Source organism: Pan troglodytes, chromosome 9 (genome assembly GCF_028858775.2).
Source record: "Pan troglodytes isolate AG18354 chromosome 9, NHGRI_mPanTro3-v2.0_pri, whole genome shotgun sequence".
Taxonomy (NCBI): Eukaryota; Metazoa; Chordata; class Mammalia; order Primates; family Hominidae; genus Pan; species Pan troglodytes.
This window is the reverse complement of record NC_072407.2, coordinates 84,120,493-84,148,336: the sequence shown is the minus strand read 5'-3', so window position 1 is coordinate 84,148,336 and position 27,844 is coordinate 84,120,493. Positions and strand designations below refer to the sequence as shown.

The following is a 27,844-nucleotide window of genomic DNA, read 5'->3' as shown; positions in this document are numbered from 1 at the left end:
TAAATAGTATTTTCCCCCTGTTTTCTCTCACACTTTCCTTCCACCAAAACCTGGGTTCAATAAAGGAATTAATATTGATCCTTCACAAATCACACAATAAGATAACTATTGGTTTACTTGCATAGTCTCTCCTTTGAACAATAAACTCCTCTGAAGCAGGTACTACATATTAGGTATCTGGTATTACTTTTTTCAATATTCAGGATAGTGTATCTCAAATTTTTATGTACATAAAACTCCTGAGGATGTTGTTAAAATACATAATCTGATTCAGTAGATCTGGGTTTGAGTCAGAGAGTATGTTTTTACTAATTTACTAATTTACTAATGCTTTTGGTTTGTAGATCACAATTTGAGGCAAAAAGATCAAGCTGCATTTTCTAAATATTACAAAACAATAGGGTACCCTCATTTGTCGTGTCACCACTGATGCTAGTATTATATTTTAAGATATGCTACTTTTTAAGATGTGTTACGTAAATTTAAATACAAATATTGAACCCATGGTAAAGCAATTAAATATTTAATGAGAATGTGGAGAAATGTATTGGTGCGCATGTGAAGGAGGTAAATACAGCTTTGTCTCCCAGTGTCCTTAAGTCACAAAATGTAACATTCTCTTAGTCTGTTGTATTTAAAGACATCCTTCTAGATGAAAAAAGAGACTACTTGCCATGGTAATTTTTTTTAAGACAGAATCCTGCTCTGTTTCTCAGGCTGGAGTGCTGGAGTGCAACTCGAACAGCCTCAATCTCCTGGGCTCAAGCAGTCCTCTCACTTCAGCCTCCAGAATTGCTAGGATTACAGGCAAGAGCCACGACACCTGGCCAAGGTAATTTCTTATGAATTACAAAATAAATCAGTTATTTCTACATACTCTCTAACATAAGCCAAGGTCTACTTGACATTATGTACATATAAAAATTGTTCTTCTTAATCAGAGGAAACTGCATATTTTGTATATGATGCATAATTACTTCTCCCTCATAGAAGATTTCTCAGTTCCAGAGTCATTACTTTCCCCTGTAATCATGATATCTCAGCTTCTCTTATACCTAAGCCCGTGAGAAAAATGGTCATTCTTGCTTCTCTTGTACCTTCTACAGTTTCTTCATCCTTTTGTAGATGACATAATCTCAGGATGAATATCAGATTATGAGTGGCTATAAGACTTTGAGGGCTTTATAATGATAGGAAATTCTTCAGTGAAAGAAAAGATTTCTAAAGATTTCAAGCCTAATCCCCAATAAAAGTATAAGCAAGTCTAAACAAGTGTATCATAAAGTATTTTAGGCTTAGTTTTCATTTAATGGAGTGGAATATAATCTGATAGATAGAAAACCCATGAAGTTTTAAGGGGGTAGTAGTAGTTTAGACTTAAAGGGACTGAGATATCTCAAATTAAAAGAAGGCGTTTGGACTCTTAGTTGCTAATGGAATGACCCAGGCCAAGAAAGCTACTTGGCATCAAGCATGGGGCATTTCTTATGTGAAGGAATACAATGTTAGAAGCTGTAGCTCAAATCCTTGGAGACCAATGGGCTATACTGACACTGCCACAAAGCAGAACTAGGCCCAGCTCAAGTATTATTTTCTGCTCACAGAACAGAGTGATCTTATAATGTGTGCCCAGGTGGATTTCAGAAATTCTATAGACCAGTGATTGATATAGGCGTGTTATGTATTTCTTTTTAAATGACTGTATCTATTGTCAGTTGTCTAGCACCACCTCACCATAGTATGCTTATTCGGTGTGTGTTATAGAACTCATCTTTCATAGTTTAAAGTCTCTGGATGAGAGGAATTATACTCAAAGGGTAGCAAATATGGAGACTTATCCACATTTGGACTTAATTTTGATTAGGCCTTGGATTTCAATCTGATGAAGTAATGAGAAAAGTCTTTTTTAGGTCTTAGAATGGGAAAAAGCACATTTCGCATGTGGGAGGAATGTGAACAAATTCTGGCCAGGTGATGTTTGGAGCTAGGTTTTTTTAATGCCTACATATCTTTTTGGGGAAAAGTGGGCATGGGGTATGAATAGATGTTTCTCATAAGAAGACATATAAATAGCTGGCAAGTATATGAAAAAATGTTCAACATCCCTAATAATCAGAGAAATACAAATTAAAACTACAATGCAATGTCATCTTACCCCAGACAGAGTGGCCATTATTAAAAAGTCAAAAAATAACAGATGCTGGCGAGGCTGCAAAGAAAAGGAAATGCTTATGTGTTGGGAATGCAAATTAGTTCAGCCACCATGGAAAGCAGTTTGGAGATTTCTCAAATAACTTAAAACAAAACTACCATTTGACTCAGCAATCCCAGTACTGGGTATATATCCAAAAAATAAATCATTCTACCAAAAAGACACCTGCACATGTATGTTCATTGCAGCACTGTCCACAATTGCAAAGATATGGATTATCTTTGTGTACATTTATGGACGATTATGTAAAGAAAATGTATTATATATGCAAAATGAAATACCATTCAGTCATAAAATGAATGAAATCATGTCTTTTGCTGCAACATGGGTGGAACAATGACCCTTATCTTAGTGTAACATGGGCCATTATCTGCAACATTGACCATTATTTAAACAAGTCAGACGCAAAGATAAATATTGCATGTTCTAACTTAATGTGGGAGCTGAATAATGTGTACATATAGACACAGAGTATGGAATGATAGGCGATGAAGACTCAGGTGGTTGAGGGGGTAGGAAAGGGATGGGTCATGAGAAATTACTTAATGAGTACAACATACATAATTAGGGTAATGGATACTCTAATAGCCTTGACTTTACCGCTACATAATCTATGCATGTAACAAAATTACACTGGGTCCCATAAATTTATACACATAAAAAATTAGATCAAATCACTTTCTCCACTCCTTGAATCCGGTCCTGTTCACATGGCCTGATCTGGTGCAATGGATCAGAAGCAAATGTGAAACAACCAGAGGTCTAAGAAGTGTTTTTTGCATTAGTCTTATCTTTTTTATAACCATCCCATCTTCACGTAGGGAAACTAGAAGCTAGAGAAGAGGCTGTGTGAGAAAGTAACCTCAGCTATACCAGTCAAACAGACTTTACTGGGTGAGGTCCCAGACTTGTGAATGAAGTTATGCAGGACCAAACAGCACCAAATGAACTAGTCCAGATCAGAATAACCTTTCAGTGAATTCTCAGACTTGTGAAAAATGAGAATTTATTGTTACTTTAGCCACTAAGTTTGGGGGTGACTTTTAAGAAGCAAAAGCTAATGGGCTCTGCCTCGTTACCAAATAACTATTTCAAAACAAGTTCCAAATGGGTTACAAAGACCCTAAAATTCACACATTAATTTCCTAAATTCACAGTTTATCTGTTCTTACCTTCAACATAATTCTGAAAGGCTTGTTTACTTATGGCCGGGGGACCAGATTCTTCTTCCATCCACCCAGTGTTACAACCAGGGAGATGCAGCAAGTACGGTTCCAAAAATATGTCTTTATAATGTGTCTGTGACATTGATGAAAGGTAAACTCATGGTCAGCATTTGCTAATTTTAAATCTTAAGAGGCTCTAAAGAGCATTTTACTCCAATTTCTTTATTTAATTGATGAAAAGATTGATGCTTAGCATGTTTAGGAGATTGGGTATTAATTTGTGGTCATAAGTGTCAATGTGTTTGATTCTTACTGTATCCCATATCCCTGCATAGTAATATCAGGATTTTTGAAATTCATTTCAGAAACATTTTCCACTGAATGTTTAAAACAATGATTTAATGGCACTAAAATCATTAAATTTAAATGAAAGTTTCAGTTATGTGAAAGTGTAGATGAATAAAGTACTTTTAAATTGTATATGGCCAAAATTAAGACCACTTCCCTTGTAGTTAACACGTAATTTTTAGTGGAACTTGGGCAGAGGAGTCTGCATTTTACAACCTCATAGAAGTCTGATCTTTTCTTAACCTTTCTATAACTGGAAAAATACCATGTATGATAGCGTCCTCCTTTAAAAGATGCAAGGCAGAGGCGTTTATAGAAGACCTGAGAAAATAAATATAGTTTGTAAAATAAAATGTAAGTAGAATGGGGGCTGTGTAGAAGGAACTTGAAGAAAGATTCTGAGAAAGAAGAATGGGGAAAAGCGACACCCACATGCAGTGGTGATGAGGGTGAGATATACTTTTTTTGAGCTTACAAGTCAGATGTTACATAATATTGGGAAGAAATGGGGCAAAGTGATGATTTCTGCAAGTATTTATGTAATATGTTCATTTCCACCTACGGCATTGATGAAGAAATGTCATAAACATCAGTAAGACAACTCAGTGTCAATTGCAAATTTCAGGATATTCAAGTTGTTGAGATATTGGGAGTTGTTATCTACGTATAACAAAGCATTACACAAGCCAAGCAATACATAGATCCTAGGAACTGGGGTGAATTGTACTCTTGAAAATATTGACTGAACAGCAATAAATTAGCTAATTTCCCCATATAGAAGTCACTAGGAATAAAGTATAAGCAGTTCAAGGCTGAAATAATTAATTTTATCCATTAATTAATTTTTATCCATTAATTAATTAATAATAATTATATCACAGAATATTAATTTGCTTGACCTAGAACAAACAGTTTAATGCAATTTAATTCCACACATGAATAGCTGGATGCATACTGTGTGATTGTGTTTTAATTGGGACTCAATGCACCCATTTGTCGTGGAAGGTAAAGGCTACTAATGAAAAACTCAGGGCAGGGCTTAAAACTCACAGGGTATGTATTTTTTTAGAGTCAGGTTTTAAAAGTCCGCAAATTTTCTGCTGCTGAATGTTTATTCAAGGCAAATGAATATTCCACATTTTTATGTTTTTACTTCCATTTCATCCTATTAATGTATTATTTTAATCAGGATGAGATGTTGATTAGATATAATGACTGCTAATGATCACATCTACTAAATTTAGGCAGATGTTAAGGGACTTGTTCTAAAAAATACCTCCTGTAATAAATCTCAGGAGAAGCTAGTGAGAGAAAGAGCCTTCTGCATTTACTATGATAATGAAGTAACCGTGACCCAAAGAGGCAAACTGATGTCTATGGCATATGATTTGGCTCAGACACAAGATGGAAATAATACTTACTTAGAGTGGTTTAAAATTTGAATGCAAAGTATTTTTAGAAGTATTGGCAAACTGAAGGAAATGAAGGTTTTTAGAGCAGAATAAAGGATGCTTGGATTTCCATCATATATTTGTTTTAGAGCTACAAGTCTCATTGCTGCATTAGTACAGTTCCACCCTGTGAAGTTACTAATTCATACAAAGTCAAAGAGGGCAATGTTGAAACTAAATCCTACGTCTGTGCTTTCACTTTCCACATGGCCCTCAAGAGCTTGGGCAAATTTCTCACACATTTAATTCAATGAGTTCTATTTAGTTCAATGTTAAGTTGATATATTTGGATGTCCCTGCCGAAATCTCATGTTGAAATGTAATCCCTAGTGTTGGAGGTGGGGCCAGAAAGGAGGTGTTTTGGTCGTGGGGGCGAGTCTCTCATCGCATGGTGCTGTACTTGCAGTAGTGAGTGGGTACTACTAGCAAGATCTGGTTCTTTAAGTGTGTGACACCTCCCTGTTCCAATCTTTCTTCCTCCTGCTCCTGCCATGCGAGACACCTGCTCCCTCTTTGCCTTCCACCATCATTGGAAGCTTTCTGGCCCTCAAGAGCTTGGGCAAATTTCTCACATATTTAATTCAATGAGTTCTATTTAGTTCAATGTTAAGTTGATATATTTGGATGTCCCTGCTGAAATCTCATGTTGAAATGTAATCCCCAGTGTTGGAGGTGGGGCCAGAAAGGAGGTGTTTTGGTCGTGGGGGCGAATCTCTCATCGCATGGTGCTGTACTTGCAGTAGTGAGTGGGTACTACTAGCAAGATCTGGTTCTTTAAGTGTGTGACACCTCCCCACTCCAATCTTTCTTCCTCCTGCTCCTGCCATGTGAGACACCTGCTCCCTCTTTGCCTTCCACCGTCATTGGAAGCTTTCTGAGGCCTCCCCAGAGCAGATTCTGGTTCTGTGCTTCCTGTACAGTCTGCAGAACTGTGAGCCAATTAAACCTCTTTTTTTTTTTTTAATAAATTACCCAGTCTTAGGTATTTCTTTATAGCAAAGCAAGGATGGTGAATACATGTCTTGCATATTTATGTGAAAGCTCAGTAGTAAGCACTGAATTATATAATCCATTTAAAGAAATCTATGTGTCACCTTAGCTAGCCTAATAATTCAAATGAAAAATAAATACACGGTGGACCATCCAGCAGAAAACCCAAATCGGCATCTTTTAATTTGCAGTCAGCAAGATATACAGTAAACCAACATCCTTTTGTGATAAGCTAACTGCTCTAATGCTCTAACAAAACCCAAGATCTCCACGGTTTACCTTATTAAGTCTTTTTTTGTTGTTTTTTTTTTTTTGAGATGGAGTCTCGCTCTGTCACCCAGTCTGGAGTGCAGTGGCCTGATCTCGGCTCACTGCAAGCTCTGCCTCCCGGGTTCATGCCATTCTCCTGCCTCAGCCTCCCAAGTAGCTGGGACTACAGGTGCCCACCACCACACTCGGCTAATTTTTTGTATTTTTAGTATAGATGGGGTTTCACCGTGTTAGCTAGGCTGGTGTCGATCTCCTGACCTCGTGATCCACCCGCCTCTGCCTCCCAAAGTGCTGGGATTACAGGTGTGAGCTACCGCGCCCAGCTGGCCATTAAGTTTTAATATTCATTCATATCATAGTCTGATGAGGGATTTAGTGGGTGGATTTTCTCACTGTGATTTAGAGGTCCAGGTATCTTCCATATAATGGCTTTGCTAATCTACTAGGGCTTCAGAGATTTCCACAGGATTAAATACTGATTATATATAATGACAGCTAGTGATCTTATCTGCAAAATTAAGGCAGATGTTAACTTAGTGTTTAAAATATCTCAGAGATAAATCCATTTTGCAATAGTCAAAAGAAGAGAAAGAGCCTGATATTTTACAAAATAAGTTTTAAGCACCACGATCTATAAGTAGCATGTCTGACTTCCTTATTTCATGCTGTTAGTCACATGGTCCCACTAAACTACAAAGCAGGATGGGAAATATAGCTCTCCTTTTTTATATGAAAACAAAATAAGATAGGATTTTAAATCTCTGCAATAATCCCATTGTCTTCCCTCTTTTTAAAATTAACTCTGGCTTCCAGATTTTCCATGTTTCTGTGACAACAAGAATGTTAAGTTATTAATCTATTACCGCTCATGACCTCTTGAATAGTTCAGTAGGGAATGAGAATCTTCCTCTACCTAGAAAATACCATTAATTTTCTGGCATAGATTATTTTCTTTTTAGAAACAGAAGTGGTTCAGAAGTCAAAGGTCTTTAGCTCTAATTCCAGCTAAACACTTCCCAACTGTGTGATTTAGGCAGCTCGTATCATCCTAGGTGGGGATGACAACATTAGCATTATCAACCGGGTGCTCTTAAATATTTCCCCTTTTAATAGCCTTTATTTTTAGAGCATTTTTAGATTCAAAGGAAAGTTAAGTGAAAAGTGCAATTAATTCTTATGTATCTCCTGACACACATGCCCCTCAAACTTCTACCACATAGACACAGTCCTCCTACCACCAACATCCTGCACCAGAGTGGTACATTGGTTACAACTGATGAACCTACATTGACACATCATTACATCCAAGGTCCATAGCTTACATTAAAGTTCAGTCTTGGTGCTGCACATTCTATGGGTTTTAACAAATGTATAAATGACATGTATCTACCACTGTAGTGTCATACAGAATGATTTCATTGCCCTCAAAATCTTCTATGCTCTGCCTATTCATTCCTCCCTCTCCTCCAACCTTTGGCAACAACTCACCTTTCTATTGTCTCCATAGTTTTGCATTTTCTGGGATCTCATATAGTGGGAATTATATGACATGCAGCCTTTTCATATTGGCTTCTTTCACTTAATAATATATGCACTTAAATTTTCTTCATGTCTTGTCTGGCTTGATAGCTTATTTCTTTTTTAGTGCTGAATAATATTTCACCCACACCAGTTTATTTATCCATTCACCTACTGAAAGACCTCCTGATGCTCCTGAGTTTGGCAATTATGAATTAAGTTGATATACACATCCATGAGCAAGTTTTTGTGTAGACATACTTTTTATGTCTTTTGGGTAAGCATCAAGCAGTATGATTGATGAATCATATGGTAAGAGTCTGTTTAGTTTTTGAAGAAAGTGGCAAACTGTGTTCCAAAGTGGCTGCATTATTTTGCGTTTCCACCAGCAATGAATGAAGGCTTATATTCTTTTGAAGCAGTGATATTTTTGTGATCTCTGTTACCCCACTCCCCCTTCACATTAGTCTCCATTCTATTCCTGCCTCAGAACCTTTGCAGTTGAGTTCCCTGCTGCTCGGGATGATTTTTCTTTAGATCCTTACATAGCTATTTTTCTTTCCTCAAAATTTGGATTTCAGCTCAAGCAGAGTTTTTTTCCAACAAACTTTTCCTGATCAGCCATTCTAAGATATTATCCTACCTGTTCATTTTACTCTCTGTGATGACATCCTATATATTTTCTTCAAAGTAGAGATCAGTGCACAAAAAAGAATTCTCTAGAGTATAAGTTTTACAAGAGGGACTCTGTCTTGCTCAATGTAGACATATGGACACTGAAAAGTATTTGTTAAATCGACACATTAAAGGAATGAAACATATGAGCTGCAAGTCTTTTGAAAAGATTTGTTTGATCTTGGGTAGATTTTGTTCCCTCTCTGAACATTTTCAGTTTCTAGGTGACATTTCAAAGTCCATGTGAACAAAAGGTGGTCCTTCTCTTTGTAGCCTCTTGGGGAATCACCTTGAGGATGTAAAGCCTTTTCTTATATGGTTTGTTTAAAAACAGTGGGTACGGGCTGGGCACGGTGGCTCACGCCTGTAATCCCACAACTTTGGGAGGCCGAGGCGGGCAGATCACGAGGTCAGGAGATCGAGACCATCCTGGGTAACATGGTGAAACCCCATCTCTACTAAAAAATACAAAAAATTAGCCAGGCGTGGTGGTGGGCGCCTGTAGTCCCAGCTACTTAGGAGGCTGAGGCAGGAGAAAGGTGTGAACCTGGGAGGTGGAGCTTGCAGTGAGCCGAGATCGCACCACTGCACTCCAGACTGGGCGACAGAGTGAGACTCCTCCTCAAAAATAAAATAAAATAAAATAAAATAAAATAAAATAAAAACAGTGGGAATGAGAAGCAGTCTGCTGAAGAGTTCTGCAATGAATGTCTTATTAACTGTGTGATAGGGTTTTAGTCATGCTCCGCTTGAACAGTGGACAAACCAAGAGTTTTTGCATGAAGGAAGGAAAGTGTAGGTAGGTGATATTATGGCCATACTCTCTGTTGCTTTGCTTTTGATCAGTTAGGATTCACAATTATTATTTGGAAGGCATGCCCACAGGTGCTATGCCCTTGCTGTTTGTCATCTTATTTACAAATTAGAGCACAACTTCCTGCCAGGTAGAGTAGTTAAAATAAATTTAGCTTAAGAATATCCTATGAAAGACATATTTTGTTCATGACATACTTTTTTAAAGAAAGTCATGATGCAGGCTTTTCAAAGGGAAAGTCACTATAGAAAGAATTTGAAAATAAGTGAACATCAAGGGAAAAAATAAAGATCATTTTCTTCTTTTTCTGTTTTCTTTTTGAGACACGGTTTTGTTCTTGTCGCCCAGGCTGGAGTGCAATGGCGCGATCTCAGCTTACTGCAACTCCCGCCTCCCGGGTCCAAACAACGATTCTTCTGCCTCAGCCTCCTGAGTAGCTGGGCTTACAGGCACTTGCCACCACGTCCAACTAATTTTTTGTATTTTTAGTAGAGACGGGGTTTCACCATGTTGGTCAGGCTGGTCTCAAACTCCTGACCTCGTGATCTGCCCGCCTCGGCCTCCCAAAGTGCTGGCATTATAGGCGTGAGCCACTGTGCTGGGCTGATCATTTTCTCCTTTACAGGCTTTAAAATTTGGGAGATAGGTAATCAAAATGAATGTCTAATATTATGTAATTGGGAAACCTAGGATCATTAGTGTAAAATAAATCTGAACCTTTTGTTTTTATGTTTGAATCTAACCTAGGTAGTGGCAAGGCTGAGGATAAAGTTCCTTTTGTTTTCAGAGAGATGATAACTAGCATCCAACAAGTAGCTTTACTCACATTGTCTCATATAATTATTCTATAGGTTTGTAAAGTAGATATTATTGAATCTATCTTATAGATGAATAAACAGAGTGAGAAAATATGTAGTTATTTATGCAAAGTCACGTAGCTATTAAATGACAGAACTAGTACCCAAGCACAGGTCTATCTGACCTGAGAGCCTGTGGTTCCTCCGTCCTATCACAACCTATGAATTTCTTATACATCATCTCATGACAGGTGAGGTGAGTTTATTTCCTCTATTTTGCACCTGTGGCTCCTGGGTCTCAGAGATTAAGTAAACACTTTAAATGTAAGTGATTAAGTGTTGAGTAGGACCCATATTTTCTGATTCTCAATTTCAGGATATTTTGGTCTAGGCTTGCTACAGATTAGATTAAAAATATAAAGATTGTTAATTCCATTCATACATTTGTGAAGACTAGAGCCAAAAGTATTTCATTTGATGTGTTTTCTATGGTATTTGTGTTCACATTATTCTAAAATAGTTGTTTTATTTTTTACATAAAATTACATATTAAGGATAATGTGTTACACATTTAGAAAAGAATATTTCTAAATTTCCACCTCTAGAGATTCTGTTTCAATAGTTGTGGATTAGGATCCAAGAATTTGCATATTTAACAAACAGGTACTTCTGAAATAGGAGGTCTGCAGATGACATTCTGTGAGGCATTCTTATTTTAATGCTTATTTTATTACAATTTAACAAAGTGCTTCTGAAATAAGAGGTCTGCAGATGACATTTTGGGAAGCACTCTTACTGCTTACTTAGTTATAATTTATTGATTTAATTTCATAATTTTAATTCACTTGAAGTTCTTGCTAAATCAGTCAATTTATATTAAAAGTCCTGCACAATCATGGTGGAAAATTAAATTGATAAAATATTTCCCTTATACTTATAGCTAATGTTGCAATGAACAGGAAATACTGCTTTATTTTTCACAACTGAATAATTACTTTAGGTTACATCTCAAGGAGAAGGATTGCCAGATCAAAAGTCTTGCAGTTAACCAGGCGTGGTGGCAGATACCTGTAATCCCAGCTATTCGGGAGGCTGAGGCAGGAGAATCGCTTGTACCCGGGAGGCAGAGGTTGCAGTGAGCTGAGACCGCGCCATTGACTCCTGCCTGATGACAAGAGAGAATCTACGTCTCAACAACAACAACACGCTTGGGCACTGTATTAACTCCGTAATCGTAAGTCACTTTTTTGAATTTGGTTTCTCAGGTTGCTAATAACAAACTTATTCCAGATTTTTTCCCCTGTTTGCATTGTCTGATCAATGGCATTATTTCCATACAAACAGGCTGCTTATAGGTCTCCGTTATATATTCAATTTTTTTGACACAGAGAGTCATAGGGTCAAATAGGGTCACTGGTTGAAGAAATACTTACTCCACAATTCAAAATAAATTTAAAAATACTATGGAACATATGTAAGTGTGTTTTGTTTTTTCTTGACTGAAAATTGAAGCCTTTATGTGGTAGTTTAGCTCAGAAATTGAGCACAATTGAAAGAAATAAGCAAGTTAAAATAGATTTAAATTTGAATATTGCTCATAACACCTGCAAGGTCATAATTAGGCTATCAGGCATTCCACTACTTGTTCCTTCATGCATTCATCTAATGGATATTCATTCAACACTCATGACATTAGGGACTAGACTAAGTAAACAAGACAGAATGGTCCCTTTCTTTATAACATTTACACTCTAATGAAGATTGGCAACAAACAAATAATTATGAAGTGTGAAAAGAATATGTAGCATTACAGAACGACTGGCATGACAGACATCCCACTGACCATTCCAGAAGAATTCTCTTCAATGAAGTGATGAGTGAGCTGATGCCTGGAGAACTGGGAAGTAATTATCCAGGCAGAGAATGAGGGTGTGGTTGGCCTAGAGAACAACTTTAACTTTCTCAAGAGAAGAGAGGATATGCTCTTTTGGAAGGAATGAAAGCATGTATATTTGTTTGAATGTACTTGAGGGAATGACAGGAGAGAAGCCAGGGGGAGAATTGTAGACTTGCATCAAGAAAAGGCAATTGGACTTCATCTGAAGGATAAGGGGCAGATGATTTTTAGCAGTGGGGTGAACATGTGCAGTGGAAAAATAGCTTTCATTGTGATATGGAGACAGGATCCCAGAAGAGCAGCAGTGGAGGAGGAGACCATTTGCCAGGCTGTGGAAGTTATTCACCTGAGGGCAGATGACAACCTGGCCTTGGGTGTTAGCAAGGAAGCTGGAAGGAGGTGGGACGAGGTGGAACACACTGAGGGAGTGGATTTTGCAAGAGCTGGTATTTGAATGAATATTAGGGATGAGGCGGCTGGAGATGGCAATTATCTGATAGTTTTCTAGTACTTTAAAAATAGATGTTAACGTGTACTCTTTTAGTTATTTAGGAATGTACAATTAATTTATTATTGATTATAGTTACCCTGTTGTGCTATCAAATACTAGATCTTATTCATTATTTCTGTTTTTTGTACCCATTAGACATTTCCCCCTCCCCCGCAACTCTCCACTCCCCTTCCCAGCCTGTGGTAACCATCCTTCTACTCTCTATCTCCATGAGTTCAATTGTTTTTGTTTATAAATCCCATAAATAAGTGAGAGCATGTGATGTTTGTCTTTCTATGCCTGGCCTATTTCACTTAACATAATGATCTCCAATTCTATCCTGTGCTTTGTTTTTCCTGCTTTAGAAACATAAGATGAATTAAGCTACATTTTTTTCTCTGTCCCCTTACTTTCCACCTTTGAGGGCAATTAAAGCGTTGGGTCTTGTGGATTAGATCATAATATCTTCTTTCAAAAAGAGTAGAAGTGTCAGAGAAGGAGCTCTGAGGCTCAGAAATATGAAGGCCTAGGTGGTCTAAGGAGTAAAAAGGCTCCCACTTTAAGGGGGAAGAGGATAGGTGTTAGAAAGATAGCTGCAGTTGTCTATCAGTGCCGTTTTCCCACAGGAATTCAGATGGATGGACTATGGAGAACTTGGGAGTCTCTGAAAGATATCCAAAGATATCTAGGCTCAGTTTGGCTCAGAACAGTAAACAGATACTATTGGAATTAAAGAAAACCTTTTAAATAGTATTTTGATCAATTCTGCACCAGATTTTCAGTCATCAAATAAGCCTCTGGATTTCTCTGGGATTTTAGAATGGGGGAAGAATCCAAAATAATATCTGTGACTAAGTATTTTACCACCTGGGTTTTCTTATGCTCCTATTTTCAGAGCACTTAAGAAGTATGACTTCAAAGATTTTTTAAGTGTCTGGATATAAAAGTCTTCAGTGCCTAATAAGCACTAGCACAAGACTATATGCCACGATTCAGATCTACTAGCGCTGCTACTACTTGCATTTGGCAGATGAGCCCTAGCTTCTCTCTTGTCATACCCTCAAGTACACTGAAACAAATATACATGCTTTCATTCCTTCCAAAAGAGCATATGCTTTCTTCTCTTGAGAAAGTTAAAGTTTTTCTCTAGGCCAACCACACCCTCATTCTCTGCCTGGATGATTACTCCCCAGTTCTCCAGGCATCAGCTCACTCATCACTTCATCGAAGCTCAAAGGTGATACATAACTTGTGCATAGCCATATAACGATACTGGAAGAATAAATTTAACACCACATCACTAAATAGTGGCTTCTGTAACGCTATTCAGCAGCTAGTGAGACCTAATAATCAAATACCACTTGACCCAGAGAACAAACTTCCAAGCAGAAACTGTGCTTCTTTTAACTTTCTGTGAAGCATTGGTCCAAGCTACCAGGTTAAGGTATAACTCTCTGTTGTAATTATCCACACGGTTGGGTGCATCTATGCAGCCTGCCTCCTATTTTTAAGCCTAAGATTTATCTTCTGTGATATTAAACACAGTTTGCTGGTAAAAGATAATTCAGTTTCCCTCACAAAAAAAGCTTACCTTTATTGGTCAATAAATATTGTGCTTGATTTTCTCCTTTTACACTGAGAACATATGCTTCCCTGGGCATGCAAAAATCAAATGCATTATCTTCTCTTTTGCCGCATTGGTTGCTTTTTCCAATTATTTTGGAGTATGAGTATGGTTGCCTATAGAGAAAAGGTGGATTTAAACCTCCTGAATCATTGTGTGTGTGTGTGTGTGTGTGTGTGTGTGTAGCGGGGGACTCTTTCTGTCAATACAAACAATTTGATTTTAAATTATAATACACGATGTATAGGCCCAGTTAAGATACAGTGATTTATCAATGAAGATCAAATCATGAACGTGTAGAGAAAGGGTACTCATATATTGTTTTATTGTCTAATCAATGCACTTGAAGATTACTCATAGTGTCCAGGCACCTTCTTTTCCTCTTCAGGACTAGAAGCCATCTCTCTGTGTATTTTACTGTTAAATGTGCCATCTCTTGCTGATTTTATATTTTCTACCATGAGGAAAACGTAATGCTATTATTACTCACAATGTCATAGCTCTTCAAAATCTACTTGCCTAAAAAAACATAGAACAACTTGCCTATCTAGTTCCCTAATTCTACTTATTTAATGCAGGGTTTATTCATAATGCTGCATCATCCAACCATCATCCAACCTATTTATCATTCACAATGCCACCTGTGAATACTGGCTTCCGTTGACTCTTTCAAGAATTGCTACTGGGCCTCACCAATGTTGACCACAAATGCAAGTCATACTGAGAGTATGTAGTACATGTGAATAATAATTAGTTTTCTTGTCATATTAAACATATCATTCATACTAGTATGAACATAGAGAAATCCTTCGATTGTATCTTTTCGTGAGCTCTTTATTTACTGTTTTCCTATATAGAATGTGGTCTTTTTAAATGTTTGTCTTATCCCTGCCTTTCACAAACTAACACCAGTTGGGAAGATAGGCAAGAGTCCCCTGGAAGAGTAGGAAGAGTTGCCTTATTTGCGCAAGGATTGTCTGATGTGTATTTGACATGACATAAGACTAACCGAGAAGAGCACTCCTGATAGTATTGATTAGAGGCAACAGAGAACACTAATAAAAGAACCAGTTGGCATTGTAGGGAAGGCAAGTGTGGCTATTCCAACAATGCTGACAGATATGTGGCTTGGAGCCTACAGAGTGGGTGAGGTGATCACCTTGAATTCCTGTGGCAGAGGATGAACAGGGTAATGGAATGTTTACCACCATTCCTCTCATCTTTGTCGCTGTAAACCAGAAGAAACACTGTAGTCAAAATGCATATTGGTGAGGAAGAACTGTTTACAACACGGGAGTCTTAAGGAAATTCAGCGACTAGAGGTTGACAGTTGGGTAGGGACCTGCACATGTAACCAGCAGGTGCTTTTGAAATAAGAAGATTTTAGACTACAATTTGGGAAGTACTGTTCTTTTAGAGCTTAATGTATTATAATTTTCAAAATTTTCTTTCTATAAGTTTTATTCACCTGAATTTCTCACTCGAAGTCAATTTACATTCAATCATAATGGACAATAAAATTGATAAAATGTTTCCCCTTACATTTATAGGTTATGTTACAATGAACAGAACATCTTGCTTTATTTTCCATTCTTGAATCATTTTCTTAGATTATATTCCAAGGGAAATGATTTCTGGATCAAAACACTTCAGCATTGTGTTGGATCTTGATCACTTTGTCATTTTTAAAATTTTGACTTCTTATAGCTGATTGATCCTGCAGATATAGGTGGACATAGAAGATCAAAGGGAACCTCAAATGGGAGAGACTGGGTCTGGAGGTCCATGTGTGTCCCAGGCTCATGATGTTCTACCTAGATGGCACTGCTGGCCTCAGCCATTCCAAGTTACCAAAGCCAGACCTGGAAAATTTCAAGGAAGACATTTCATAATGTGAACTGCCTTTAGGCATAGGTCAGGAAGGTATTGTCCTACGTACAAAAATTCATTCCAGCTCACAAAATAACTCGCTTTAGGAAACTAAGTATATTTTCTTCCGTCTCTGAGCTATAGTTTTCTTAAATATAGGTCACGAAGAATAAAATATGTTTCTCACAATTGTTGGGAAGGTTAAAATGAAATAATGTATTTGAAGGCATCCTGTGTATAGAATATTTTATATATTCAAAATGTTAATTTTCTTTCTTCCTAAAGGGTCAAATTCTTCACTTTTCAAAAGTTTTTTTAAAAAGCTTTTTAATATATGAAAAATACTTTTTGAAGAAATTTTTGAAGGGAAAAATTTCTGCCTCTGACTTTCTCTATTTTATTCTCTTTTCCTATTGTTTCACCGTGCCTTATATTCTTTCTCCATTCTTCTCAAAATGTGTTCCTCAGGAATATGCTGAATTATTCTCATACAAGTATGAATCCATATCACTATAATTCATTTCCTAGTAATTTATTCATTATGGTAAATAAGTATTTATTGAGTACTCCTTTCCCAGATGTTAAGATAGATATTGAGTATCAAATGGTAACAGGGCCAGCTTCATGTGTGTGCATGACCTGGGCAGTCCTGTTCCCAGAAGCCAGCTTTGCTTGGTTCAATACTCTGCCATTCCCATCTTGAAATTCTTACAACTTTGCATAAGGGATTCATACTTTGCTTTCCACTGGATGTCACAGATTATATAGCCTGGCCTGGGTGCTGAATCCATAAGTCACACTTCCTGTCCTCAATAAGTTTATGTGAAACATATGCATTTAAAATAATAAGCCACCAAAAAAAATGTATAATGTATAAGGTTCTAAGAAAAAAGAAGTATTATTTGAAATAGAATAAGAGAGATAACTTAATTAAGACCGGAGCAGTTAGGTAAGACTTCTCTGAGGATATGAGCTGATGCTTAAAGAATGAGTAGGAGTCAGCTATGTCAGGAACTAAAAGAAGCAACATTTCAAAAAGCCCCGAGGCAGATAAAAGCTTGGCACAGCTGAGAAACTAAGAAGTGAGCCTGAGGTGAGGTTGGAGTAGGAGGCAGGGACCAGATCATACAGATCTTTGTAGTCTGAAGCACCAATTTCATTTTTATGCCACGTAGGGTAAAAACCTAGGGAAAAGGTGTGTGTGTGTGTGTGTGTGTGTGTGTGTGAAAGAGAGAGAGACAGTGTGTGTGTGTGTGTATATGCACATTCACATGCGTTGATACCAGGGAAGAATGAGTCTTAGTGACCCTCTGAAGTTACACTGGCTATTTTCATGGCCAAATTAGGAAGACCAGAAGGAAGATGTTGATGTTTTCTGTGAAAGATAATTCAGAAAAGGTAGAGTAGGTGTTTGGAAAGACAACATGAGACTTCTGCTTTGAAATGAAGCACTTTAACCAACATTTTTGGGTATTTACTCCTAAAAACATGTGTGCTTCCAATTACTTTTGGAAATGTTCAATGCAGGTCTTGCTCTTGGCTATATGTACAGCAACCCCTGGGAACGTGATGTTCCACTCCTTCATTTAGAATTCAAACACTGAGATAATGCACTGCTCCAGTCTTTATTTCTCTTCTCACTGGTCCATAGAAGGCAGAAGGGAACAAGATAGTATAGATGATGAAATGTTATAAGAAGAATGTTGAAAAATATGTCTCTACTCAGAAATTTAGTAGATGTAAAATAAACATACTGAAACAAAAACAGCCAGAATTACTGATTAATGGCAGCAAATTTCATACTTAAGATAGTATATAAATCTGCTAGCCTTTAACACATAGCCACTGTGTAACCTTGGGAAAGTTATTCACTCCCCTGAGCTTCAGCTCACGTAAATGAAAAGTGAGTATAAAAATACCTTTCTGGATTGTTTGACTTTAGTAATGTTACCACTGTCCCTTTCCCAAATATTCCTTTTCTACTGCCTATTCCTTTTCACTCAGCTCAGGAAGCCTTCCCTGGCAACCCCTGATCTTCCTGCATCTTGCTTCAGTGCTATTCTTGCTTGCCCTGGCACAATCCTCAGCTTTCTTCTCCTACAGAGTATTATCTTACTCTTTTGAAATGGCTAGTTTCCTTGTCTGACTCCCTCTCAAGAATACTATTTCTTGAAAGCTAAAAGAACTTAATCTCTGTGCCCATAGTACCTTGGACAGTGCCAGGGTAGTTCTTAATCAACTGTTGATGATTTATTGAATGAATGCATAGAAGTATTATGAAGTTTTTATCAGATAATACATATATAAGTACCCAGGGCAGTGTCTTAGTGGATGGTTCAGTAAATTGAGTGTTGATATGGAATGAAAACTTTTTCTTAAGCTCTTTATTGCTTTAATTCTGTGTGAAGAGAATCATTGTAAATCCAAAACAAAAAAGACATGTACCAATGTATGATGCTGAAGTCTGGCAGGAAAGCTCTATTCTTAGGAAGTAACATGATTTGCAAAAGTTAATCTTTTGTAAATATGTCTTTTGTTAATTTCATCCCTTCTCTGAGACTTCTATAAACACATTCATCAGAAAACATACAGGAATTTCTCAGCCACTCTGAAAATAGATAAGGTTCTTTGTTGTTTTACTAGTTTTTTGTTTGAAGAAAATATTAGGTGACAAAAATACTTCTAATTAAATTCAAAGCTATTATTTCTTGTAATGTTTTAGTATTTGCTTTAGGAATATAGGGTAAGGCAGGAAGTTTTAAATTATTTGAATTAAAGTCAGGAGAGTGTTCCTAGTTATGTCAATGATTTGTTCTGTAATAGTAAGCGAACTGCTTTACCTCTCTGCTAATGTAAGGTACTTTTATGCATATCAGAAAATTTTGATGTGTTTCTCTCTCTCCCCTCTGCTAATGTAAGGTACTTTTATGCATATCAGGAAATTTTGATGTGTTTCTCTCTCTCCCCACTTTCTCTTTTAATTCTAAAATACTGAAAATTGAAGAAAGATGTAAGTGCTTATTCTAGCACACTTAGGCTTTTGTTTCAGCAATGATAACTATCTCAATTGGAAAAAAGTAATTTTAACTGCTTTCTACAAATTTTTAAGAATTATATACTTATAATAGTAAATAAATTCAAAAATACATTCAATAATAAATACATTTAATAAGTTCCTATACCATAGTTTAACAAATTTTACAATACCTTTGCAGGGCCATTAATAACCTAGTAATAACATTTATTAACTATTTTACTGACAAAAATAATCAATGAATCAATGCTACATCAGAATTGCTAAATGTCAGAAAGTCGCATTACTCTGCAATCTTTTCTTTGGCAAGGTGACCGACCCGTTATTCTGTCCCATTTATTATAAGGCAGTGTAGTGTGTGAAAAAAAAAAATCAACTCAACATGGAAAGAAGGATCAAAATTTGATAGAACCCCAAACAGGCTGAAAGCCACGTTAAAAGGTAAGGCCAGAAAATTGTCAAATATTGATAGCACAATTCTATGCCATGTCTCCTTATCTGCCAGTATCTGAGGCCACAAAATTCAGTGAAAGAGCTGCCGCAGGTTTTCAATTCTATATACAATTTATAACAAATGTTTTCTCACAAGGCCAAATCCTAAACAGTGAGTGTATCACATTTTGCCTTTGCTTGTCTCAGAAAGAAAATAATTTTTCTACTTCCAAGTTATAGAAACTTTGTCTATTTTTCTTGGTTTGATGGCTACAATTGTAACTGTATACCACATTGCGCTTATATGCAGATGTTTCATACACTGCTGTGAACCTTCCAATACCACTGCCATTACTGAGAATGTAGGCTGCTGGAGAACTCCCATGTGGCATCCTTTAAGATGATCAAAGTGGTTAGGGGACTTCCTCAAAATCCAGCTGTCTATTTTCTACCACTTTCCTTTCCACACTTTTGGCTTAAACCAATTCAAGGGAAATTTTTCTTTTTTATCCTGCATCTCTGTGATCTGCCTGGATAATTCTGGATGGCAAAGCAGTGCTGAATATGACATCATTCCTCAGGGAGCTCTAGTATCTGATCCACCAGAAAAAGTAAAAGCTGGAGAAACAGATGTGGAATCATGTGTTCTCAGAACACTCCATAGTGAGATTGGTATCTTTCACAGAGAAAGTTTCTTTTTTTTTTTTTTTTTCATTTCAAGGGGAAATACTTTAAATGGCTTATTCTTCCTCAGCCAAACAAATAAATAAAGATTTTTTAAAAAGAGAGAACTCCATAAATACCTGATGCATCCTCTCTCCCCATTCTAAGGAATTGTTTTAGCAGCTGTCTCCCAGACACTGACTTATTTAATATTTGGGTGCATTCTCTAATGGTCTAGTTCCGCTAAATGGAGAATGTATTTGGATGATTGACCTAACTAGTAACTTTGTTGTGTTAATTTTCTCTTCGCTTTTTCTCCTTGGGCTCCATGCACTGCATTACACAAGAGAGTGGTGTCTCAACCTTGTGTTATATCAGGCCTCAGTGCCTCTGGAAGCCTGCTAAACTGCAAGGAGAGATAAATCATTAGTAGATAGTGGAAATCATGAGTAGATAGTGGAAATAACTTCCTTGTAATGTCACCACTGTACCTTTCCCAAATATTCCTTTTGTACTGCCTATTCCTTATCACTCAGCTCAGGAAGCCTTCCCTGGCAACGCCTGATCTTCCTGCATTCAATGCTATTATTATTAGTATTATTAGTGATAAATCATTAGGAGATAGTGGAAATAACTTCCTTGTCTCAGAAGTTGAATAATGAGTAACAGGCCCTCAAAAAATAACCTCAGTGCTTGCACATTTGAGTCAATAATTTATGTTTTTAAATTTGTTGCATTCTGCCCTTTCTTTGTACTAAGGTATAATATACAGGAGAATTATCCTTTTTATAACACAATTCTCTGAGTTTTGACAATCGCACACCCACCTCCATGATGAAGATAAAGAACAGCTCCATCCATCAGTCTCCAAAATTCTCTGGTGACCCTTTGCAGTCAGCTGTTTTCTCCACCCCAGATTCTGGCAATTACTGATCTATTTTCTGTTCCTACACTTTTCACTTTGCAAAACTGTAGTAAAAATGTGTACATACAGGATGTAGCTTTTTGGATCTGACTTTTTTTCCTTAGTGTAACGCATTTGAGATTCATCCATGTTCTAGCAAGTATCTATGGTTAATTCCCTTTTATTGCTGAATAATATTGTACTTTATATTAGTACCATGATGTGTTTATCCAGTCTCTAGTTCAGAGACATTCGAAATGTTTCCAGTTTGGCGGTTAAAAATAAAGCAATTTTGAACATTCACATACATTTTTGTGTGTAGACATGATTTTCATTTCACTACATAAGAGTGGAATTTCTTGGGTATATGTTTAGTGCACGTTTGTATAAAAAACTGCCAAACTGTCTGCCAAAATGGAAGTACCATTGTGCACTCTCACTAGTGAGTTGTTAAAGTTCTAGGTGCTCTGCATAATCACTGTCATTTGGTATTGTCATTTTCTTTTAAAATTTTGGTCATTTGGATATGTGTCTGGCATTATCTGATTGTGATTTAATTTGCACTTTCCATCTATCTATCTTTTTTTTTTTTTTTTTTTTTTTTTTTTTTTTTTTTTTTGACAGCATCTCACTCCATTGCCCAGGCTGGAGTGCAGTGGTGCAATCTCCGGCTCACTGCAACCTCCGTTTCCTGGCTTCAAACGATTATCATGCCTCAGCCTCACGAGAAGCTGGGATTAAATTTGCACTTTTGTAATGACAAATTACATTAAGTATTGTTTCCTGATTTCAAATTTTCATTTTGGAATAATGTGAGACTTACAGAAAATTTCTAAAATCTTTTAAAGAATAAAATATACGCTTCACCTAGATTTTCCAATTATTAATAATTCACTACAATTTTTTTCATATTCTCTCTTACACATGTTACTTTTCTATACATATATTCATAGACAAGTACACAAATATTGATAATATACATACACCTACTATTTTTTCTCAATGTTTGAGAGTAACTTATATGCATGAAGACCCTTAACCCCTAAAATATTCAAAGTTTGTTTATTAAAAATAAAATAATTGTCTCACATATCCATCATACAAAAACTTAAAATTGATGCCATAGGCCTTATTCAAATTTCAGCAATTATTCCAATAATATTCTGTGTTTATGCATGTATGTCGTGTTTATGTGTGTACATTTTTGTCTTTGTTTAGTGTTTAATCTGAGATCACACATAGCAATTAGCTATCACAAATCTTTAATCTCCTTTAATATGAAATAAGTTTTTTTTTATCTTTTATGACTGACATTTTTGAAGAGTACAGGATACTTATTTTGTAGAATGACCCTCAATTTGTGTTTGTCTGATGTTTCCTTATGTTGGCTGTTGATTACACTTTTTTGGCAGGAAAGTCACAGAACTGACTTGTTAGTGCATTATAGTAGCACATCCACTGCTGATTTGTCTCTTTTCCTGTAATATTAACTTTGATCATTTATTTAAGGTGGTGTTAGATTTCTCCACTATAATATTCTACTTTTCTGTTTGAAATTAATAGGTACCTTAAAGGGAGATGCTTTGAGACTATATAAATATCCTATTACCCCTCAAATTTTAATTTACTAGTTTTAACACCCAATGATGATTTATGATGAAATCAGTTATTACTATTATGGCTGCTAATCGATCATTTCTAATTCCATCGTTCTTTCCTCAGCAGTTGGCATTCTACTACAAATAAATCCCTTCTTTCTCATTTATCTATTCATTCATTTATATTAGTTTGTGCCATTGCATTTTTATTCTATTCCATTGATTATAAACTGAGATTTTGGATGCTCAAACAGCCCGGATTGGCTCATTGGAGCTCCTTCAATCTAGTATCTGTGTTTTTGGAATATGTCTCAAAGATACTTTGAAAACCTTTTCTTTTCCTACAATAAAATGAACCAGACTCATCTCATACTTTTTCAATTTCAGCCCTAGAATTAGCTATTTCTTCAGGAGAATTGTTTCTGTCTGCATTTTCTAAATTAATTTATTTAGTGGAAATTTTAAATTAGAAACCACATTTTGGTGTGTGATGGGCCCATTTTTATTATGATGTCCTTGTTCCCAGTTTCTGTCAACAAATAGAGATAGGGCATATGTATATACATACACACATATTTCTAGGAATCTCTCTATGTGTCTTATCTACTTAAAATATTATCTGTATCTGCTTATTTATGCAGCTTCATTCTAGTCTTTCCCCTTGCATATTGTAGCTCCTTTTTCCAGCAGTGAGAAAGTTTCAACTATACTTACTACAAAATAATTATTTATTTGCTGAATCCTAGAATATACAGAAAGTGGTTTCAGAATTGCTTACATACACATGCCACTGAAATAAATAGCTCTACTAACTAGAGTTCATTATCTATTTTATTTATTTATTTACAGCTTTTTGCCTTCAGACTTAGGGTATAATATCAAAATATTTAGGTTCATAAAAGTAATAATTTTTCTTTCTTTTTTCCCTTTTACCTCCTTCAATGTGGTTATTATTGATTTCAAATAAATTAGGTTCATTTGTTTATGTTTGCATGCCATTTAAAAATTTCCCTTATCATTGTTGATTCTGTTTATGTATTTGATTGTGTAAAACTTCAGCGTAATTTCAACAGTCAGAGCTGTACAACGAGTTATACTCACAGAAATCTCGCTCACTCCCCGATACCCCTTGCCCTTCTCGTCCTGTTTCTAACATACTTCCTGTAAGTACCTAATCTCTTTAGTTTCTGGTTCATTCTTCCTATACTTATTTTTGGCATAAATAAGCAGATACATGAAGAAGTCATTTTAATTGCATATTTAATATTATATTTTCATATCTTTCTTCTCCACAGGCTTGTGATTCTATAGAATGAATATGAGATTTTATTCATACATAAATTTCACTGTGACATATATATATATAACATGCTTGAAATATAAGATTTTATTTAATATAGAATTAATGCATAAAATAAGCACATTTAAAATATGATAACAGCATATATGTATTTACATGCTATAATATATTATTATAGATAATATATATGCTATATATAATATATAATATACCTGTTACATAGATTCACTTAATATGTTTTTTTTAAAGTAAATATACATGCATCTACACAGAGTTCATAAGTATAAGTACCATTTCTTGTCAGCTAGTGGTGTTGGTGAAGTCATTAACCAGGAATGGCCGAGCTCATGATTACCATAGCTTATTTGTATCTTTCCTCTCATTTATTTCATTGATTCTGCATGATTTTCTAACCTGCTTTGTTTTACATCTGAAGTGATTGACATTAGAGCTTATGTATATTAATTGTGGAGTGATTCTAGACTTACTGCCATTTTTCAACATCGCTCTAAAGTTGAGAGGACATATATATCAATTAGGTTTGTATTTCTATTGTACTTTTTTTCTGTTCTCATTTGGAATTACACTCATCTGAAAAATGCACAATATTCAGGAGAAGGTAATTTCTGTACATTTCTTCGATGCCTGGCTTTGATTGCCTTCTGCAAAATGCCTACTTTCGGGCAGAGTGGAATGGACAGAGAATGAACTGACAACCAGAGCTTTAGGCTTTTTGATCAGAGTTTATTTCTCAAGAATATTTTAAAGCTTCTGTGGGCCTTTAAAATGATTGAACTGAGGCTTAGACAGGAGGTATATTTCTTGTGTTATGTTTGTCTTTGTTTGCTAATTGCCCTTAACTGTAGACTTAAAAATGGCATGCATTTTGGCATCTAAATAGGAAGTATGAAGAGGACAGAGCAAGAAAAAAAGAGATAGGGTCAAGCTGAGGGTGAGTACTGGGAAAGCATCTGCTATGTCACATTGCACTATGCTGTGTTACACTGTCACCAATTTGTACATACTGCTCCCTTAGCCCAGAATGTTTTCTTCCTGCAGCTGCCTGAGAAACTGTATGTCCCCCAAATTTGCAAAGATATCATCTACCATCTGAAGCTGTCTCAGATTCATTCAATATAGTAAATAAATAACTCCTTTGATAACCTATCAAATAACAACTATTACTCTCCTCTTTTCTGAGATGTGGACAGTGTTACTCAGAAAAGTTTATGTTAGATTTGTTCAGTCTACAAAACTATATAATGCTTATCTAGGGTAACACTGTCACCATTATAATTTCACCCTTCTGACTTCATTGCACCATCTAGGACAATTCTGTTACTGCATGAGGCACATTATATTTCAATTGTGTGATTTTTACTTCCAACTCCTGTGCTATTTTGTAGTCTCATAGAGAGTCGAAAACTTCAGTGGTCCCCAACCTTTTTGGCACCAGGGATCAGTTTCATGGAAGACAATGTTTCCATAGACGGAAGTGGGGAGATGGTTTGGTGATGAAACTGTTTGACCTCAGATCATCAGGTATTAGTTAGATTCTCATAAGGAGTGTGCAGCCTAGATCCCTTGCATGGACCGTTCACAAAAGGATTCGTGCTCCTATGGGTATCTAAAGCCCTGGCTGATCTGACGGGAGGCAGAGGTCAGGCCATAAGGCTTGCTGGCTACTTTCCTCCTGCTGTGCTGGTTCTTAACAGGCCAGGGACCATCAGAGGCCTGGGGGTTGGGGACCCCTGACAACTGTGTTTCATTTGCCTCTGTAGCCAGCTAGCACACTATTTGACACGTAGTTGATTTTAATAACTTTTAAAAATGAACAATGTTTCTGAAACTCCTAGAAATCTGAGGTGTGCCGAAGAAGGGTTTTAGAAACCATTGTTTTCCTGTTTAGTATGTTATTTTTATGTTAGATTTACTTGTTTTTCTTTCATTCATTTCTCCAAGTGCCATGAGAAAACTTACAGAGATATCAGGAACTCTACACAAAGTCCCTACAACTCTTAATTGGCTTCCTGGGTTTGATTACATTGGAGCAACACCTTTATTCTCTCTGCCAACCATATTCACACCACATAATGATCCTAAGTGCTTTATTTTTTAGACTGAAGGACAGCATTTTTTGCTCTCTGAGGTGTATATGTGTGCGCTTGTGCGTGTGCGTGTGTGAGAGTTGTATGTGTGTCAAACTGACTGTGGAGTGCTGATCATCACCCTTTGCATCTGATCTCTTACCTGCTGTGCAAAACATAGGAACAGCTTGATGGATCCAGTCACCAACAACATGCCTTCATTAATTATAGTAATTTTGTAGATTATAAGATGCCCCATGATATCACATAATTTATTATGGGGAAATTCAGTGCACATCTTCTTGGTTAATTTGGACATGAAGAGCCCATAACTCATAGGAACTTTTTCATGAGGAGTGGGACAATGGAAAAGCAGGTAGTAAGAAGTAGGCTGATACAGTGAAAAGAGTACTGGCATGTGAGTGTTTACTTGCTGGGTAATCTTGGCCAAGTGCTTCAACCCATCCTTGTATCAGAATTCTCATTTCTAAAGTTGTTATAATTATATCTACCTTTCCTTCCCCTCAGCGATGATGTAAATTTCAAATAAAGTAATATACAGCAATTTATCTATTCATTCATTCACTATTCCATTCATACGGTACACATGTATTGAACACTTGCTAAGTTCTGAGGTTACTAAAATTCGCTTAAAAAGCTCCTCATCACAAAGAGAGGGAGAAAAAAAATCACAGTAATATAAGAACAGTTTGGATCATCATCTGTGTAAGAGCACTCTTAATTTAAGTGACAAAGAAATATAAATTGCCCCTTCTTTTAGGGAACAAAATGACATCACCATTTGTTCGGTACTATAAGCTGGGAAGTTGAAGGTCATCTGACTCTCCCCTTTTTCTAATCATCCACTTTGTAAAAATAGGGAGTCCTATTGATTCTTCCTCTTTAATATTTTAAAAAATATGTTTATCTTTATCCCCCTTCTACACCACTGGTGATAACTCTCACCTGGATTACTACAAAATTCTCTTCCTTGACTGACCTGCTTTCTGTCTATTCCCACTAATTCATTTTCCTTGTGAAGCCTGGAAGATCTTTCTAGAAACAAATATGATTTTGTCACTTCCCTTCTAAAATCCTTCAAAAAGCTTTACTTTGGTTTTAGAGTAAAATCTAAGCTTCTTAGCAGGGATTAACATCCTTTTTATGATCAGTTGTCTCTCTTCTCTCAAAGTACCCAATATTTTTCCATGTATTTTCATGGCTATTTTCTTCAAATAATATGCAAACTTTCTGAAGGATCACGCTTGTATTTTAATTGTTGTATTTCCAGCAGTTAGAATGGCTCTTGTCCTGTGTGGTATTCAATTAATCCTTGTTGCACAAATGCATGTCCCTCTGTTTTTTTTTTTCTTCCAGAAGCATTCGTAAGGTGTGTTGAACTAAAGTGATTTCCTGGGCTACTGCCACCATTTCTATCTCTGCTGATGATTGGAATTCAACCTATAAAAACAATAACATTATTCAATTATATTTTATTTTTAAATACCTGATACCGTTAGGTAGTTAGTCTACATATTGCTATCATACTAACAGCAAAGCAGACATGATTTATATTTTTATATATCTCACATGATAGTGAGGAGCTTAAGGAATACTAATTTATAAAAATGAATTAAAATTCAAGTGCTCTAAAATGTTAAGGCATTGTTGAATTATTGTTACTGATTTTTACTGCATACTTTTC

The 27,844-nt window shown here is 36.2% G+C and overlaps 1 long non-coding RNA gene across 3 annotated transcripts in view; it reads left to right on the top strand.

Annotated features, from left to right (window-relative positions):
• LOC107967178 (uncharacterized) overlaps nucleotides 1–16,978 on the top strand; it is a 616,055-nt gene extending 599,077 nt beyond the window's left edge. For 2 of the 3 annotated variants that reach the window (XR_008538107.2, XR_008538106.2), the window contains 3 exons: nucleotides 717–832; nucleotides 11,242–11,475; nucleotides 14,831–16,978. This is a non-coding gene — a long non-coding RNA (uncharacterized LOC107967178). The remainder of the gene's footprint in view (nucleotides 1–716; nucleotides 833–11,241; nucleotides 11,476–14,830) is intronic. The other variant, XR_001707469.4, reaches the window with a different exon arrangement.
• The last annotated feature ends 10,866 nt before the right edge of the window (nucleotides 16,979–27,844 follow it).